The sequence below is a fragment of the Ornithodoros turicata genome, chromosome 4 (genome assembly GCF_037126465.1).
Source record: "Ornithodoros turicata isolate Travis chromosome 4, ASM3712646v1, whole genome shotgun sequence".
In the NCBI taxonomy this organism is placed as follows: Eukaryota; Metazoa; Arthropoda; class Arachnida; order Ixodida; family Argasidae; genus Ornithodoros; species Ornithodoros turicata.
In genome coordinates this window covers 69,770,171-69,789,101 of record NC_088204.1, presented here as the reverse complement: position 1 = coordinate 69,789,101, position 18,931 = coordinate 69,770,171, and the positions used below count along the sequence as shown (strand labels likewise).

At 45.7% G+C, this 18,931-nt stretch overlaps 1 protein-coding gene and 1 long non-coding RNA gene across 2 annotated transcripts in view; one reads left to right on the top strand and one right to left on the bottom strand.

Annotated features, from left to right (window-relative positions):
* LOC135391793 (E3 ubiquitin-protein ligase XIAP-like) overlaps positions 1-6,228 on the bottom strand; it is a 33,979-nt gene extending 27,751 nt beyond the window's left edge. The window contains exon 1 of the mRNA XM_064622254.1: positions 6,127-6,228. The gene's annotated coding sequence lies outside the window, so the exon portion shown is untranslated. The remainder of the gene's footprint in view (positions 1-6,126) is intronic.
* On the top strand, positions 25-18,828 carry LOC135391797 (uncharacterized). Its single transcript, XR_010422113.1, has 2 exons — positions 25-445; positions 16,679-18,828. It is a non-coding gene; the product is annotated as an uncharacterized LOC135391797 (long non-coding RNA).
* The last annotated feature ends 103 nt before the right edge of the window (positions 18,829-18,931 follow it).

Genomic DNA, 18,931 nt, shown 5'->3' with positions numbered 1-18,931 from the left:
TTGGTCAATGAGAAGGTACGTGGGTCAGTCTATATGTGTGGCGACATGCAGCACCTTCTGGTATAGGATTGCGGATAACTTCGGCCATCTGGGGATATTTTGAGGTGCTCTGGAAATTTCCTACACACGGTGCTGGAAGCAATGTTTATCTTCTCCACATTGCGATGGTCCTCGACTGGGATAGAACCCGCGATCTGGAGCTCATCAGCTTACAGTGCTATTGATGCCGGCGGCTCTGTCGATTAATGTTTCTCCATCTGAGGAATCTTCAGCCAACGCCGAAATTTCGGGATACGACAGAAGAATGTTTAAAACCTCTCGCAAAGAGGGGACGCATCTACGCTATTTGTATGATGCCGCCAATCACGGCCATTCCCTGCTGGGCTTATACGTGCAACATTAGCAGCAGTTACTGGACACGTAATCAAGTGATTCAACGAGGCCGGTATGTTTCGTTTGATACTGCGATCTATTCTATTCTGTTTTTGTTTGCACGTTTGTGCTTTTCGTGATACTCAGTAGAAATACAGTAATGCAGCGTATAGGGGTGACGACCAGACCTTATCGTAATAAACGTGAAAATAAGGACGGCGCAAGGTATAAGCAAAATAAATTTAAAAAAATGAGCGAGATGCATTGACCAACAGCACCCCTTCTCCCACCATGTCATGACGTCCAAATACGGTCACTTTACTTATCAGTGCAGTTCCTGAAGGTGCAAGAATGTGTACGTCATACCGTATGTACTCATACACCGTAAGTGCCGGAAGTTTGTTTACTGAACAATGTGCACTCTGTAATCGTAACAGCGAGGTACCCACCAAAGCATTTGGTAACCAAATTCTACAGGTTTTCTCGCTCAATTTAATCCAATGGTCACTCAATTTAACCCCATGGTCACTGAATTTAATCCTATGGTCTATCAATTTAATCTTATGGTCAACGAAATTAATCCACTGGTCAGCCAATTTAATCCGGTCCATATCATTGCATCTGCCGCCATTGGAATCAGTATAACCCAGTAATATATGACTACTGCTGCACGATAAGGAGATAAATTGCGAGTACCTCGTCATTAATTACATTGGTATTGCGTCATGACGTATGACTGTGCGGGAATTTATAAGCTTTTCATGACTCTAGCCTACATTATAGACTATAACTGGACTATTTCGAACTACCCTTGTCGGAAATGGTATCATGATATGGATTATGACTATGCGGGACTTCATGAGCTTTTTATGACTATAACCTATATTATAGACTATAACTCGACTATTTCGGGGTAACCTCATTGCAGAGAGTATAATGCCATGATACAGGACTATGTGGGATTATATAAGCTTTTCATGACTAAAACCTGCATTGTATACTATGACTGAACTATTTCGGACTGCTTTTGTCGGAAATGGTATTATGGCATGAATTATGACTATGCAAGACTTCATGAGCTTTTCATGACTATAACCTACATATAGACTATGACTGAACTATGTCAAACTACTCTTGTTGGAAATTGAATATTGTCATGACCTATTGCTATTTGAGCAGTTTGAGCTTTTCAAATCTGTTACATGGGCTACCACTGGACGGTTTCGCACTGCCCTTTTTGGAAATGGTATAATGTCACGACATCACTATTTGGAATCTGATTATCTTTTCATGACCCGAGCCTGTTACAGACGACCACAAGACTAATTTGAACTACCCTAACTGCAAATGGTGCAATGATATAGCATGTTAGTGTTGGGGTATTCACGGTTCGATGTATATGCTCCATCTAGCGGAGGATAGCTCTGCCATCGTCATAACCGATACATAACCGAAGATAAAGTTATGGCCACCGACGTAACCTGCGGCAATTTCATGACGATAGGTTGCAGACTTTCAAGCCAGACAGTATATATCGAAGTAGCCTCTGTGCAAGCAGTAAATGAGCTGGTGTGCGTCCGTGTACTTACATGCTGTTCCTGTATGGGTATCGGAAGTGGACCTTTAGGTTATGATTATACGGAGCTTCGTCTTTTTCTTCTTCCTACTTTTGCCATTCTTTCTTTTTATTTCCCATAAAATCCACACGGAGCTTCGTGTCTCAATTCAACGCTAAATGATGACCCGCGCCAACGTGGCATAAACTACCAACCCAATATATTTGGAGTGACTACGAGCTGCGGCGCGAAACATTTGTTATCTTAATTTCACAAACACGTTTTTATTTACATGAAACGAAGTAAGCGTTAGGCTCATGTTTATCTGGTGCACTAACGTAAAACACTGAAAAGAAAAGAGAAATGCTTCGTACACAAGGTTGCAACCATTTTCTACATGTCTACACGTTCGAGAGCTTGAATCATGTAACGGAAGTGATTACGATCAAAAGATGCACAGTCCACGCGATGGATGTTCTCCCTGCATTGCTGAGTGGCTTGCAACGAAATGGTACGGCGATGGTCGCGTATGTTTACTCCAGACGGGGCTGCCAAAATGTTTTCTTCGCTTTCGGTTAGAATAAAGGCACGAACATGAAGCTTGAACTTCGCGAACATCTCCTCTATTGGGTTAAAGAAAGGAGTGTACGGAGGAAGACACTTTACTGTATGTCCTTCACATAGCTCAGCCATTTGCGCACGCTTGTGAGCTGGGGCGTTGTCCATGATGATAGCGGCATGCTGACCTGGTACGGACTCCGATATAGAGCGTGAAAGTTCCTCCAAAAATTCATTATAAGTAACGTACGTTACCCTCTCCATCACTTTCCACAGCTGCAACGGGAAGGAGGAGGAGACAAGAGTAGTCCGAAATAGTTCAGTCATAGTCTATATGCAGCGCATAGTCATAAAAAGCTCATAAAATACCGCATAGTCATAAGTCATGGCATTATTCAATTTCCAACAAGGGTAGTCCGAAATAGTCCAGTTATAGTCTATAATGTAGGTTATAGTCATGAAAAGCTCATAAAGTCCCGCACAGTCATACATCATGACGCAATACCAATGTAATAAATGACGAAGTACTCGCAATTTATCTCCTTATCGTGCAGCAGTAGTCATATATTACTGGGTTATACTGATTCCCATGGCGGCAGATGCAATGATACCGACCGGACTAAATTGGCTGACCAGTGGATTTATTTCGTTGACCATAGGATTAAATTGATAGACCATAGGATTAAATTCAGTGACCATGGGATTAATTTCAGTGACCATGGGATCAAAATAAGTGACCACAGGATTAAATTGAGTGACCATTGGACTAAATTGAGCGAGAAAACCTGTAGACGCTAAGATAACGCACAAAAGCACGCAGAGAAGAGGGGTGCAGTTTTTGTTGCTAATTATTTTCTTTTGTAATTTCCTAACCCGTACAACAAACGACATCAGAGCAGTCTGCTGCAAACATCCGGATACCTGATGTAACATGACAAAGCCTGATGTACAGTGCTGGACAAAAGTTTACGGAACGCGCGAGCGGCGTATTTTCTCTTGGCAGAGACACCCTAGCGGCGAGCGGAAGCGGGCAAGTCCACTCGTTCAAAGGGATGGAAGAGTGCGCTTGTGGCGACCCACCGTGGTAGCAGCGGTAACTTTGCATTTGAGTGTAACGAACGCCAAAATTGTTTCGTTTTCGATCTACTGCGCCGAGCACGATTGGCTACCGCGGGAAGGAAGTCTCTCCGCTATCGGAGAGATAACAGGGCGCTAAGATAAATTGAGGTGACAACGGGCTGCAGTGTCTAGCTTTTTTCTTTTTTTATTATACAAAAACAGAAGAGCGTGTACCCTTGAACACACACACACAAAAAAAAAGAGGTGGGGGAGACGATACTGTCTCAATACATTGTCGGCCCCCCTTTCGCTGCAATAACTGAGGCCATGCGCACAGGAAGGGAAGCGTATAGTCGACGGACAAGGTCCACGTCTTCACGTAGCAAGGATCACTCTGCTTCTATAAATTCCCAGAGTGCGTCCTTGCTCCTTGTAGGCGTCCGTCTCTTGCTTATCCGATTCTTCAGGATGCCCCAGACGTTTTCGATGATGTTTAAGCCCGGGCTCTGCGCAGGCCATGTCAGCTGCATTACGCTGAGGTCGTCGAGAGGACGCTGCTCCCCTATGCTCTGGACGGGCCGTTCCCGCATGGGTGCTACCATTACCAGCATGATGGCAGCTCCGTTCATCGTAGTAAAACTGTCCAACGCCTACTCGACTACCTCAGCGTAACGCAGCTGACATGGCCTGCGCAGAGCCCGGACTTAAACATCATCGAAAACGTCTGGAGCATCCTGAAGAATAGGATGAGCAAGACACGGACACCTACAAGGAGCGAGGACGCACTCTGCGAATTTATAGAAGCAGAGTGGTCCTTGGTACGTGAAGACGTGGACCTTGTCCGTCGACTATACGCTCCCCTTCCTGTGCGCATGGCCTCAGTTATTGCAGCGAAAGGGGGGCCGACAAAGTATTGAGACACTATCGCCTCCCCCGCCTCTTTGTGTGTGTGTGTTCAAGGGTACACGCTCTTTTCTTCTGCTTTTGCCTAATAAAAAAAGAAAAATACTAGGTACTGCAGCCCGTTGTCACCTCAATTCATCTTAGCGCCCTGTTATCTCTCCGACAGCGGAGAGAGTTCCTTCCCGCGATAGCTACTCGCGCTCGGTGCAGTAGACCGAAAACAAAACCATTTTGGCGTTCGTCACACTCGAAATCAAAGTTACCACTACTACCACGGAGGGTCGCCACAAGCGCACTCTTCCATCCCCTCTGAGCGAGTGGACTCGCCGGCTTCCGCTCGCCGCTAGGGTGTCTCTGCCCAGAGAAAATACGCCGCTCGCGCGTTCCGTAAACTTTTGTCCAGCACTGTACCACCTCATGCCGTCTGAGTACGTCGATGTAGCACCATAAAAGTCTTATTCTCACTCTGGTGTCCAGAGACCATTCGGGTGTGACATCAGCGACGCACACCCGATCGAAAACAGGCATCAGGATAGTCTGATGTTTTGTTTTGGCCGATCCATGGAGGCGGTTGCCCCTCCCCCCTTCCCAAAAGAAAAAAAAAAAGCAACGCTACTTTACATTGCGTTTCCCTGTCCCCCCTCCCCCAGTACACATCAGGCAAGCGCTCCTGTGCTGGTCTGATCCTTCTTGTTCTAGTTGCTGCGCTGTATTGTTTTGAGTGGCTAAGACATTTGGGGGGGGGGGGGTCTCGAGGTGGTTGTGAAAGCTCGCCGGACTTAGATTGCGTTTTCACGCAACACACATACGTTAGATGATGGTGAGGTGAGCGATTCACAGCCGTTATCTCGGTACTGCCGCATCGCTTTTTAGGAACGAATGAGGGGTAATGATGGGTGGAGCACTTTTAAATACCCGTCGCCAGACGGTGGGAGTGCAAGAACTCCGCAAAAGCACAAAGGCCTAGGGCCTAGTGGGCAGCATTCGACCCCGGCACGATAATCTTAGCCACGTTGTTTAATCTTAGCAACGTTGTGTAATCTGTGATTCACTAAACCAAATGATCACCAAATGATACGGGCAGCTCAGCGTGATGACGGCAATGGTTTAATGGACAGAATGATAATGCGCGTGACATGAGTCGCGTGAGATGAGTCGTCATTGTCGTCGTTGCCATCATCACGCTGTGCTGCCCGTATCATTGGTGATACGGGCAGCACACCGTGATGATGGCAACGGTTTAATAGACAGAATGACAATGCGCGTGACATGAGTCGCGTGAGATGAGTCGTCATTGTCGTCGTTGCCATCATCACGCTGTGCTGCCCGTATCACCAAATGATACGGGCAGCACAGCGTGATGATGGCAACGACGACAATGACGACTCATCTCACGCGACTCATGTCACGCGCATTATCATTCTGTCCATTAAACCGTTGCCATCATCACGCTGTGCTGCCCGCGTATCACCAAATGATACGGTTACTTTCTCAACTAATCTCACAACTACTCCCCGCTACTCCAGCGCTACTCCCGGTCCCAAGGCAGAAGATGATAGAAAATGGCGGGAATGCCCGGACAACAGCAACCAGCACCCGACGTGCACGGGCACGAAAATCGCAAACAAAGCGGGAACAAAGTTGGCGAAATCATTAGTTACACAACAAATCACCTCACCAAAGTAGGAGCGCAGACCGATGCGACTGCTCTCGTCGACAGCCAGGGATCAAGTGACGACGGAGCGAACGACCGCACGTCTTCTCCCAACGAGAGCCAGAGGTGGACTGACGTAAGCGCCACTCTACGGGTGCTACGCATGCGCGCGCTCGTAGCGCCCTCTGCGCGCTCCTACCGCCACCTGCGAGAGGCTAAGAGAGAAGAGCATTCCTGCGCCCCCTGCTGACCGTTCTCATTGGTCGTGAGGCTAAGAGAGAAGAGCATTCCTGCGGCCCCTGCTGGCAGTTCTCATTGGTCCAGACATCATCCTATTGTCTCAGGGCTACACTGTTTTTTTTCCACTAATGCTCCTTTGGTCAATCTGCAGTGAAGCCACGGTATGACGTCATCATGCACCTACGTGGCTCAAGGACGCGTGCGCTCTAGACAGGGGACCTATTATTTATTGAATCACTATCCCAAGATTATTTCCTTTATTCTTCTATAACGATTGCATAGGAAACTATTGCAGAAGAGCACCATGCATGAAAACTGATCGTAGGAATTCCAAAATCTTACTAAATGAGACTTGCAAAAGAACAAAACATCCTAACATGTAACTCCATCAACGGCTAATAAGAGGACTAGGCACTCAACAAATCAACGCGCGCAGTACTCAGGGCAGCACTATCGTCAAGACGAAAAATGTTCCTTGTCAAAAAAAGACAAAATACAAAGCGTTAACAAAGGAAAGCATGCATATCGGGGCATGTCAGGACACGTCAGGACAAATTCGCACGACTGTTGGGCAACAGAGGAAAACGAACACTTGAACAGAGTGAAAAAGGCACTCACCATCATTTTTCCCATTCACAGCATTCCCTCATTGTAAATCCGCTCGTCACAAAATCCACCTGTATCGTCGAACACCATTCACCAGTGACGAACTACACATCCGCACCCCATCAGAGGCAGACAGAACCCCACCTAAGCTACGCTCTTCCACTGACGGCCAACGCCAGGATCATAATTACCGTGTCTACACCCGCCAGTGTCCAAGAGAGAAGTGAATCCTTGCGCCCCCTGCAGGCCAGTCTCATTGATCGTGACGGCATCCTATTGTCTCAGGGCTACCCTGTTTTTTTTCACTAATGCTCGTGTAGACAAGGTCAACCTGAAACAATAGTCTCTCGGTATGCGGTCATCATGCAGGTGCGTGGCTCAAGAACGCGCACGCTCTAGACAGGGCACCTGTTATTTATTGAATCACTATCCCTAGATTATTTCCTTTATTCTTCTATAACGATTGCATAGGGAACTATTGCAGAAGAGCACCATAGAAAAGAGAAGATTATAGCATTTCATTCCCAAAGTCTTACTGTACAGGGAAAAAATGGTGCAGCAAGACATGTTCATCCCACCCGAGAGCCAGGTAGATAATTGAATAATGATGCTTTGTTCCTCCTGAATAAAGTCACACACCTGTCCCCCTCGCGGTTACTCTCTGAACTAAATGAATCGCAAAAGTATTAAGAATAGGACTATTCCCATTCAAGGCAGCACTATCGTCAAGAATATTGCTTGTACAAAAAGAAAAAAACTACATGTAGAAGGAAAGCATGTCAGAACAAGCCCAGGCATGTCAGCGCATGTTTGTCAGACAACAAGGGGGGAAAAGCGAAAAGGAACAAAGAAGGAAACCAGCATCAAGCTATTTCCAAGCACACGCACTCCTCTTGTTCAAAAACAGTGCTCATCATAAATCTGTCCAGGGGAATACACACCATTTTGCTACACGTTTTTCAGTAACAGTCAACGCATTGCTACAGACTGCGTGACATCATCACATCCTGTCTGAAGAAGACACCGGCAAAGACTCCTATTAATTATTGAATCGCAAGATTATTTCCTTTGTCCTACCCTGAATGACATTGATTCTCTCATTAAAATTCAACAAAAAAGCACCCTGCATATTAACTGTTTTCACCCCAAAGGCTCATCATGGTCATTAGAATTACAGTAAACTGCCACTGCTCCTTAAAATAATAAGTGAGACCACTCAACGTCACCTCCAGGCTTATGTAATACATGACCCTTTCTATGCTCATACATTCGTTGTCTGAGGCTACACCTGCGAGCAAAAACGCGCGGAAGCCGGGTGGGCAAAGTTCCATTCGCGCATTGCGAGCATAAAGGCGGGAAAGCCTGGGAGCAAAGTTCTATTCGCGCACTCCAAAGCACAAGACAGAACGCCTTTACGGGGACATGATGGCATTCCTATACTATATTAATGATTATTGCATTGCAGTTTCGAAAAGCTTCTACAAAACTATAATTTTAGGAGCCCATTAAAATTCAACTTTCTATGGAAACTATAATTGCCCTATTACTTGGATCGCTACTAATGAAGCGCTCCAATTTTTTCTCTCTTCCCATTTCAGCCTTGTCATGCAGTGAAGCCGACTCATATCCAAAATAATTAATTTACACTGAGGGTGCCGTGCTTCAGGAATTCCTATCCTGCGTTCAGATGCAAGCATTTCTTCACGGATACCTTTAACAGCTGACTTCCTCAACATACCGAGCTCCTAACAACATCCAACAAACAATCAGAGAAACCCACTTCTCAGCTGCACCATGCGACTTTCTTCTGCGTAAAATCGGTGATTTGAGGAAGAGAGCAGCGAAAAATTGCGCGCACTTGTGCTTGACTTAAAAAACCTGAAGCATATGCTAATAAACTAAGAAAAATACACTCAGGTCTGGTATGTGATAGTGCCACATACGCAGACGCATTGCCCTTGCGTAAAGAAAGCACAGGACAGGGATACACAAATTTCCTTAGGTGAGCAGGGAAAGGCTTAAGACCTCAGGTCACCACACATCGCCACGCGGCTAGCACAACATGACACCAACAAGATACTAGCAGCGGGAAGAACTGCAACACTGCTAAACAAGTCCAGACATGCCACGATGACGTCACAAATCAGGAGAAAAAAAGCACACGCATGCACGCACAGAGGACAACGCATTAAACACACGGAGCGCTCAGGAATAATCGTAGCGTTACCGCACATCGCTACGAAGCTCAACGTCTAACACAAGACGACAACAACAACAAGATATTAACGAAGGGTAAAAATTGCAACACTGATCAAGTCCAGACATGCGACATCGCATACAAAACACTGCTCATCGGGGAAAAGGCCTAAGCCCGCGGCGGATCATCATAGAGCATACACAACTTCATTTTTCTACTTCGCGTAAACTAAACGCGGTCTGCTTGGAAAACGACGTACAAATTTTCTTAAGGAGCAGAGAAATATAGAAATTTCTACTCCGTGCTCAGATACCAGCATTTCTGCTCAAAAACCTGCAAAATTAAGCACTGCTTACTTCGTCAAGATATCGAACACCCAACAAAATCAAACAAACAACCCCACTTCCACTGGTAGAACACTATTCAGCTTTTACGCAGGAGGCTTTCTTCTACATAAAAGTAGAGAAAATAAGAAAAGAGCAGAGAAAATTACACGCACTTTTGCTCGAATAGCAATAAGAGAAAAAAATAAAATAAAATATCGACACACACGCTAATAAACTGTGACAAAGACACCCATTTCTGCTATCAGATAATTATTGCATAATGCTAAATACTCATTTGCATTGTCCCTGCGTGAAGAAAGCACAGGGCAGGGATACACAATTTATCTTAAGCGAGCAGGGAAAGTCACTTCTACTCGAACAGCTTAATACCATAAAGTCTGAATTTTTGCAAAGCAAATAAAGCTTGAACAGCGCTACGAACGTGACAGAAACAAACAAACAAACAAACAAACAAACAAACAAACAAACAAACAAACAAACAAACAAACAAACAAACAAACAAACAAACAAACAAACAAACAAACAAACAAACAAACAAACAAACAAACAAACAAACAAACAAACACTTCTATTCATTTCTATTGATAAAGGCGTAAACCACACTACAAGAACAAAGCACGCTGCTTCAGAAAAGCGTATCAAATGCATCGCAACAGGACCGGCTCTCATAAAATAGCCTGCCCAAAACGAAGACTTCACCAGGTTCGCGAGGTAATTCCATTAAAAACGCTCTCGGTCTATCCTACAGATAGCAATGCAAGCGCTGCTTCCCTTATTTTTTAAGCCACTATTCCACGCAATGGTACATAAATGTATCACTCGTGTCACATGAAAAAGCACACACAAAGAACTTACTTGTCAAGTGGGATCCCTGGTTCAGGAAAGCGCGCGCGCCCGCGCGCACACATACACAGACACACACTCACATTTTCACAATCACAAACACAAAGTCCACCACATCCACATAAATCCATATTATTCCTCAGGTCAATAATTATCCTACCATCGTCAAAAGATGGCTCACTCTTGTATGCGATCGCAAAGCGATAGGTCCTCGTTCCGGATGTAATAGGATATCGCCACTCGGCCGACGCGAACCAAAAAAGAAAGAAAGGAATGCGCGTTCGCTATACCTCCACAAAGAAAACGGTGCCGTGCTTCTACGCAGCGCTCATCATACAGGAGTGAATTGTCTTCTTCGTCTTCCTTTTATTTTCTTGCACCCATATATTTTGCAAGAATACTATAGAGCAGAACGGACAAATGTGAACATCATTCGCTACACACTGTAGCTCTCACCATTTTTAAACCAAACCACTTAACATGTGTTCATAGGTCTTCACTAAATAGGTGAGCCGATAATGACTCAAAATGAAATGAAATCAAATAAAATAATCATTCCAGCATCGCTGGCTGCAAGCTTGGGTACCCTGCTTGGGTCTGCTGGCGCTGGAATAAAAGATTTATCGCGAGGGTACTACAATGGTGAGCTCTGCTGCTGTTTAAGTGATAAAACAGTGCACCTGCTCGGGGAAAGGGATCGCGCGCGTCCAAACCGCGAGGCCCGCGTTGCGCTCACACGGGGAATCGCGCGCGTCGCGTCCCGAGAACGGGTCCCGCGCTGCTCGCGTGGGGCGCGGTTCAGGAGCACTGTTTTATCACTTAAACAGCAGCAGAGCTCACCATTGTAGTACCCTCGCGATAAATCTTTTATTCCAGCGCCAGCAGACCCAAGCAGGGTACCCAAGCTTGCAGCCAGCGATGCTGGAATGATTATTTTATTTGATTTCATTTCATTTTGAGTCATTATCGGCTCACCTATTTAGTGAAGACCTATGAACACATGTTAAGTGGTTTGGTTTAAAAATGGTGAGAGCTACAGTGTGTAGCGAATGATGTTCACATTTGTCCGTTCTGCTCTATAGTATTCTTGCAAAATATATGGGTGCAAGAAAATAAAAGGAAGAAAATAAAAGGAAGACGAAGAAGACAATTCACTCCTGTATGATGAGCGCTGCGTAGAAGCACGGCACCGTTTTCTTTGTGGAGGTATAGCGAACGCGCATTCCTTTCTTTCTTTTTTGGTTCGCGTCGGCCGAGTGGCGATATCCTATTACATCCGGAACGAGGACCTATCGCTTTGCGATCGCATACAAGAGTGAGCCATCTTTTGACGATGGTAGGATAATTATTGACCTGAGGAATAATATGGATTTATGTGGATGTGGTGGACTTTGTGTTTGTGATTGTGAAAATGTGAGTGTGTGTCTGTGTATGTGTGCGCGCGGGCGCGCGCGCTTTCCTGAACCAGGGATCCCACTTGACAAGTAAGTTCTTTGTGTGTGCTTTTTCATGTGACACGAGTGATACATTTATGTACCATTGCGTGGAATAGTGGCTTAAAAAATAAGGGAAGCAGCGCTTGCATTGCTATCTGTAGGATAGACCGAGAGCGTTTTTAATGGAATTACCTCGCGAACCTGGTGAAGTCTTCGTTTTGGGCAGGCTATTTTATGAGAGCCGGTCCTGTTGCGATGCATTTGATACGCTTTCCTGAAGCAGCGTGCTTTGTTCTTGTAGTGTGGTTTACGCCTTTATCAATAGAAATGAATAGAAGTGTTTGTTTGTTTGTTTGTTTGTTTGTTAGTATGTGTCTGTCACGTTCGTAGCGCTGTTCAAGCTTTATTTGCTTTGCAAAAATTCAGACTTTATGGTATTAAGCTGTTCGAGTAGAAGTGACTTTCCCTGCTCGTTTAAGATAAATTGTGTATCCCTGCCCTGTGCTTTCTTCACGCAGGGACAATGCAAATGAGTATTTAGCATTATGCAATAATTATCTGATAGCAGAAATGGGTGTCTTTGTCACAGTTTATTAGCGTGTGTGTCGATATTTTATTTTATTTTTTTCTCTTATTGGTATTCGAGCAAAAGTGCGTGTAATTTTCTCTGCTCTTTTCTTATTTTCTCTACTTTTATGTAGAAGAAAGCCTCCTGCGTAAAAGCTGAATAGTGTTCTATCAGTGGAAGTGGGGTTGTTTGTTTGATTTTGTTGGGTGTTCGATATCTTGATGAAGTAAGCAGTGCTTAATTTTGCAGGTTTTTGAGCAGAAATGCTGGTATCTGAGCACGGAGTAGAAATTGCTATATTTCTCTGCTCCCTAAGAAACTTTGTACGTCGTTTTCCAAGCAGACCGCGTTTAGTTTACGCGAAATGAACGTATGTATGCTCTATGATGATCCGCCGCAGGCTTAGCCCTTTTCCCCGATCACCAGTGTTTTGGCATTCGATGTCGCATGTCTAGACTTGTTCAGTAGTGTCTTTCTTGCTGCAATTTTTACCCTTCGCTGATATCTTGTTGCTGTCATGTTGTGCTAGCCGCGTAGCGATAAGCGGTGATTCTCCGATTATTCCTAGGCGGTACGGCTTAAGCCTTTTCCCTGCTCACTGAAGGAAATTTGTGTATCCCTGTCCTGTGCTTTCTTTACGCAAGGGTAATGCGTCTGTGTATGTGGCACTATCATATACCAGACATGAGTGTCTTTTTCTTGGTTTATTGGCATATGCTTCAGGTTTTTTAAGTCAAGCAAGAGTGCGTGTAATATTTCGCTGCTCTTTTTCTTATTTTCTCTACTTTTATGTAGAAGAAAGCCTCCTGCGTAAAAGCTGAATAGTGTTCTACCAGTGGAAGTGGGGTTGTTTGTTTGATTTTGTTGGGTGTTCGATATCTTGACGAAGTAAGCAGTGCTTAATTTTGCAGGTTTTTGAGCAGAAATGCTGGTATCTGAGCACGGAGTAGAAATTTCTATATTTCTCTGCTCCTTAAGAAAATTTGTACGTCGTTTTCCAAGCAGACCGCGTTTAGTTTACGCGAAGTAGAAAAATGAAGTTGTGTATGCTCTATGATGATCCGCCGCGGGCTTAGGCCTTTTCCCCGATGAGCAGTGTTTTGTATGCGATGTCGCATGTCTGGACTTGATCAGTGTTGCAATTTTTACCCTTCGTTAATATCTTGTTGTTGTTGTCGTCTTGTGTTAGACGTTGAGCTTCGTAGCGATGTGCGGTAACGCTACGATTATTCCTGAGCGCTCCGTGTGTTTAATGCGTTCTCCTCTGTGCGTGCATGCGTGTGCTTTTTTTCTCCTGATTTGTGACGTCATCGTGGCATGTCTGGACTTGTATAGCAGTGTTGCAGTTCTTCCCGCTGCTAGTATCTTGTTGGTGTCATGTTGTGCTAGCCGCGTGGCGATGTGTGGTGACCTGAGGTCTTAAGCCTTTTCCCTGCTCACCTAAGGAAATTTGTGTATCCCTGTCCTGTGCTTTCTTTACGCAAGGGCAATGCGTCTGCGTATGTGGCACTATCACATACCAGACCTGAGTGTCTTTTTCTTAGTTTATTAGCATATGCTTCAGGTTTTTTAAGTCAAGCACAAGTGCGCGCAATTTTTCGCTGCTCTCTTCCTCAAATCACCGATTTTACGCAGAAGAAAGTCGCATGGTGCAGCTGAGAAGTGGGTTTCTCTGATTGTTTGTTAGATGTTGTTAGGAGCTCGGTATGTTGAGGAAGTCAGCTGTTAAAGGTATCCGTGAAGAAATGCTTGCATCTGAACGCAGGACAGGAATTCCTGAAGCACGGCACCCTCAGTGTAAATTAATTATTTTGGATATGAGTCGGCTTCACTGCATGACAAGGCTGAAATGGGAAGAGAGAAAAAATTGGTGGTGACGTTGAGTGGTCTCACTTATTATTTTAAGGAGCAGTGGTAGTTTACTGTAATTCTAATGACCATGATGAGCCTTTGGGGTGAAAATAGTTAATATGCAGGGTGCTTTTTTGTTGAATTTTAATGAGAGAATCAATGTCATTCAGAGTAGGACAAAGGAAATAATCTTGCGATTCAATAATTAATAGGAGTCTTTGCCGATGTCTTCTTCAGACAGGATGTGATGATGTCACGCAGTCTGTAGCAATGCGTTGACTGTTACTGAAAAAAGTGTAGCAAAATGGTGTGTATTCCCCTGGACAGATTTATGATGAGCACTGTTTTTGAACAAGAGGAGTGCGTGTGCTTGGAAATAGCTTGATGCTGGTTTCCTTCTTTGTTCCTTTTCGCTTTTTCCCCCTTGTTGTCTGACAGACATGCGCTGACATGCCTGGGCTTGTTCTGACATGCTTTCCTTCTACATGTAGTTTTTTTCTTTTTGTACAAGCAATATTCTTGACGATAGTGCTGCTTTGAATGGGAATAGTGCTATTCTTAATACTTTTGCGATTCATTTAGTTCAGAGAGTAACCGCGAGGGGGACAGGTGTGTGACTTTATTCAGGAGGAACAAAGCATCATTATTCAATTATCTACCTGGCTCTCGGGTGGGATGAACATGTCTTGCTGCACCATTTTTTCCCTGTACAGTAAGACTTTGGGAATGAAATGCTATGATCTTCTCTTTTCTATGGTGCTCTTCTGCAATAGTTCCCTATGCAATCGTTATAGAAGAATAAAGGAAATAATCTAGGGATAGTGATTCAATAAATAACAGGTGCCCTGTCTAGAGCGTGCGCGTTCTTGAGCCACGCACCTGCATGATGACCGCATACCGAGAGACTATTGTTTGAGGTTGACCTTGTCTAGAGGAGCATTAGTGGAAAAAAACAGGGTAGCCCTGAGACAATAGGATGCCGTCACGACCAATGAGACTGGCCTGCAGGGGGCGCAAGGATTCACTTCTCTCTTGGACACTGGCGGGTGTAGACACGGTAATTATGATCCTGGCTTTGGCCGTCAGTGGAAGAGCGTAGCTTAGGTGGGGTTCTGTCTGCCTCTGATGGGGTGCGGATGTGTAGTTCGTCACTGGTGAATGGTGTTCGACGATACAGGTGGATTTTGTGACGAGCGGATTTACAATGAGGGAATGCTGTGAATGGGAAAAATGATGGTGAGTGCCTTTTTCACTCTGTTCAAGTGTTCGTTTTCCTCTGTTGCCCAACAGTCGTGCGAATTTGTCCTGACGTGTCCTGACATGCCCCGATATGCATGCTTTCCTTTGTTAACGCTTTGTATTTTGTCTTTTTTTGACAAGGAACATTGTCGTCTTGACGATAGTGCTGCCCTGAGTACTGCGCGCGTTGATTTGTTGAGTGCCTAGTCCTCTTATTAGCCGTTGATGGAGTTACATGTTAGGATGTTTTGTTCTTTTGCAAGTCTCATTTAGTAAGACTTTGGAATTCCTACGATCAGTTTTCATGCATGGTGCTCTTCTGCAATAGTTTCCTATGCAATCGTTATAGAAGAATAAAGGAAATAATCTTGGGATAGTGATTCAATAAATCATAGGTCCCCTGTCTAGAGCGCACGCGTCCTTGAGCCACGCAGGTGCATGATGACGTCATACCGTGGCTTCACTGCAGATTGACCAAAGGAGCATTAGTGGAAAAAAACAGTGTAGCCCTGAGACAATAGGATGATGTCTGGACCAATGAGAACTGCCAGCAGGGGGCGCAGGAATGCTCTTCTCTCTTAGCCTCACGACCAATGAGAACGGTCAGCAGGGGGCGCAGGAATGCTCTTCTCTCTTAGCCTCTCGCAGGTGGCGGTAGGAGCGCGCAGAGGGCGCTACGAGCGCGCGCATGCGTAGCACCCGTAGAGTGGCGCTTACGTCAGTCCACCTCTGGCTCTCGTTGGGAGAAGACGTGCGGTCGTTCGCTCCGTCGTCACTTGATCCCTGCCTGTCGACGAGAGCAGTCGCATCGGTCTGCGCTCCTACTGTGGTGAGGTGATTTGTTGTGTAACTAATGATTTCGCCAACTTTGTTCCCGCTTTGTTTGCGATTTTCGTGCCCGTGCACGTCGGGTGCTGGTTGCTGTTGTCCGGGCATTCCCGCCATTTTCTATCATCTTCTGCCTTGGGACCGGGAGTAGCGCTGGCGTGATTCTTAATAATTTTGTTGTGAGATTAGTTGAGAAAGTAACCGTTAGGGGGTGCAGCTGCGGGGTTTATACAGGACAAAAACCATTACGAGTCAGTTTCTGCCTGCCTCTCGGATGGAGCAGTCGCATGGTTCTGCGCTCCTGTTCTGGTGGGCTCATTTGTTGTGTGACTAATTTTTTTTGTTGTTAGCTATTGATGGTTTGCATACTCTTGCTTTTCCAGCCTCTGTATTACGAGTGTTTTTCTCCTTGCATGCCCAGAGCTGTCCTAACTTGCCCAGACATGCCGTGATGACGTCACAGTGACGTCACAGGATGTCCGGAACTGGTGGTCATAGCTGCGATGCTTTGCAACCTGCCTCTGTGCTCCGTCGCCCAGCGACGGTCAGCGGCCTTTCCGGACCGCTTTCTTCAAGATGGCGCCGTTGATCTTCAATTAAACTCCTTCTCTCCACTCTATTTCTATCTATTTTTTTATTTTTTATGGACTCTCATAGTGCACAACGCTCAGCTGGTCTGGACACGAGTTAGACTTTCCCCAGTTAGTGTGGTGGCTCCCTGGAGGGTGCTAATTAATGTGGGGGGTCCCAATTAGCTCTAATTGCTAATTAAATCGTGTTCAGGCCAGTTGGGCGTTGTGCACTGTGAGAGTCCAGTACCTACTACTGATGGCAACGACGACAATGACGATTCATCTCACGCGACTCATGTCACACGCATTATCATTCTGTCCATTAAACCGTTGCCATCATCACGCTGTGCTGCCCGCGTATCACCAAATGATACGGGCAGCACAGCGTGATGACGGCAATGGTTTAAGGCCGAATCACCCAACCCGCTCATGTCATCTTTCGCGATGGATGGCGCCACGCACTGTTGAGCCACGTGATATTTCTGGACCAAAATCGGAAATGACGAATGCACGCGCGTTTGCGTGTCTATACGTTGTCTGACTTTGGGTATACTTTGGGTACTGACGGCACGAGGAGCCCGCTGGCTGCTGCTGCTTTTCAGGGTGTAGAGAAGAAAGAGATCAATAGTAAACACCTTGTAAAGGAAATTGTGACACGAAAAGACATATATTACTCTTTGGAATGTGCGCCATTTACCTGTTTATATCAGAAAATCGTTTTGGAAGAGTGATTCAGAGAGTTTGCATTCTACATGTTGACGAAACACACACGGTCTTTTTCTTCCTTCATTACGACACAATGGCTGTACTAGCTTACCATGACCTGTACTCAGTGGCGTAGCCAGACCTCCAAGGTAGGGGGGGCTCGGTACGAAAACTCGCCCCCCCTCGCTGATCCTGTGTCGACAACACACACATACTTGTGCACACTGCAAACTGAGGATTAAAAAGGAACGAAAATAGTTGATTTAGAGGTTCACAGTACGATTACATGTATAGGCTGTCATGACTAATGAGGTGGTGTCACGAGATTGGAAGTATTTTGAAAAGCTCATACTTTGAAAACCATTCAAGAGTGAATACCAGCAGTGGCGTAGTCACGGGGGGGGGGGCTAAGGGGGGCTCAAGCCCCCCCTACCTGCCACGGACCGACCCACACAAATCGTGCAAATCCGAGAAAATAATATATGTGTGGGGGGGGGGGGGGGACCAGTGTGACGATCGCGAAAGTTCTTGCAGTTCATCACGTCTATCTAAGAAGCTTCTTAGATAGACGTCATGAACTGCAAGAACTGTCCCGAAAGTCCGTCCCGGCCGCCACGACGCAAAACCCATCAGAGGAATAGCCTGCTTTGTATCCCACTCATACGTCTCCCTCAGAAATCATTCCGTCAACTCCCCCATCCCCCCCCCTTTCAACACTTTCCCAAACTTCCCCTTCGCAACAAGAGCAGATCATTATCTTCTATAAGTTCTGCACGTTTGCTCACTTCCCTAAGCAGCGATAACGAAAGATGCGAAACGCTAAGCGGGACTCCAACTTTGTTCCATCACGCGCCTTCCATTGCTGATTGAGAAAACTCCAGCAATGACAACGCCCGCAAACGCCACATGTGCAAACGGCCACAAACAGCGCACCTAGAGAATATAAATTGAGAGGCCTCGCTGTCACATGGTTTTTGCTCGAAAGGATAAATGTGGTTGAAAGATTAGTCGATAGTTAGGGTGGGGATAGGGAGGGCGAAGAGAAGGGCAAAATGGGGTCGCCGACGACCGCATGTTTTTGTGTCCCGTTTGTGCACCGTTGAATACACTTACACCTGAGCCGACGACGCGGGGAAATGATTGTGCGGAGCAGTTCATGTCAGTGGTATGAGCGATGCAAAGGGTTTTGTTAAGGAAGACGACAGGATTGCAGGGACACGGGAGCTCGTGAGCTTCCGCCCTGTATGTTCTCTTCCGCCATTGCTGTCAATAAAAGCTATGCCACCGATCCTTACGGACGTCTCCTTCTTCCTTAAACACTGCTGCCGAAACCCGGGACTCGCTGGGTCAGCTTACGATTAGGAAGCATTGAGGAGGCTATAAGGACGCTCAGACTC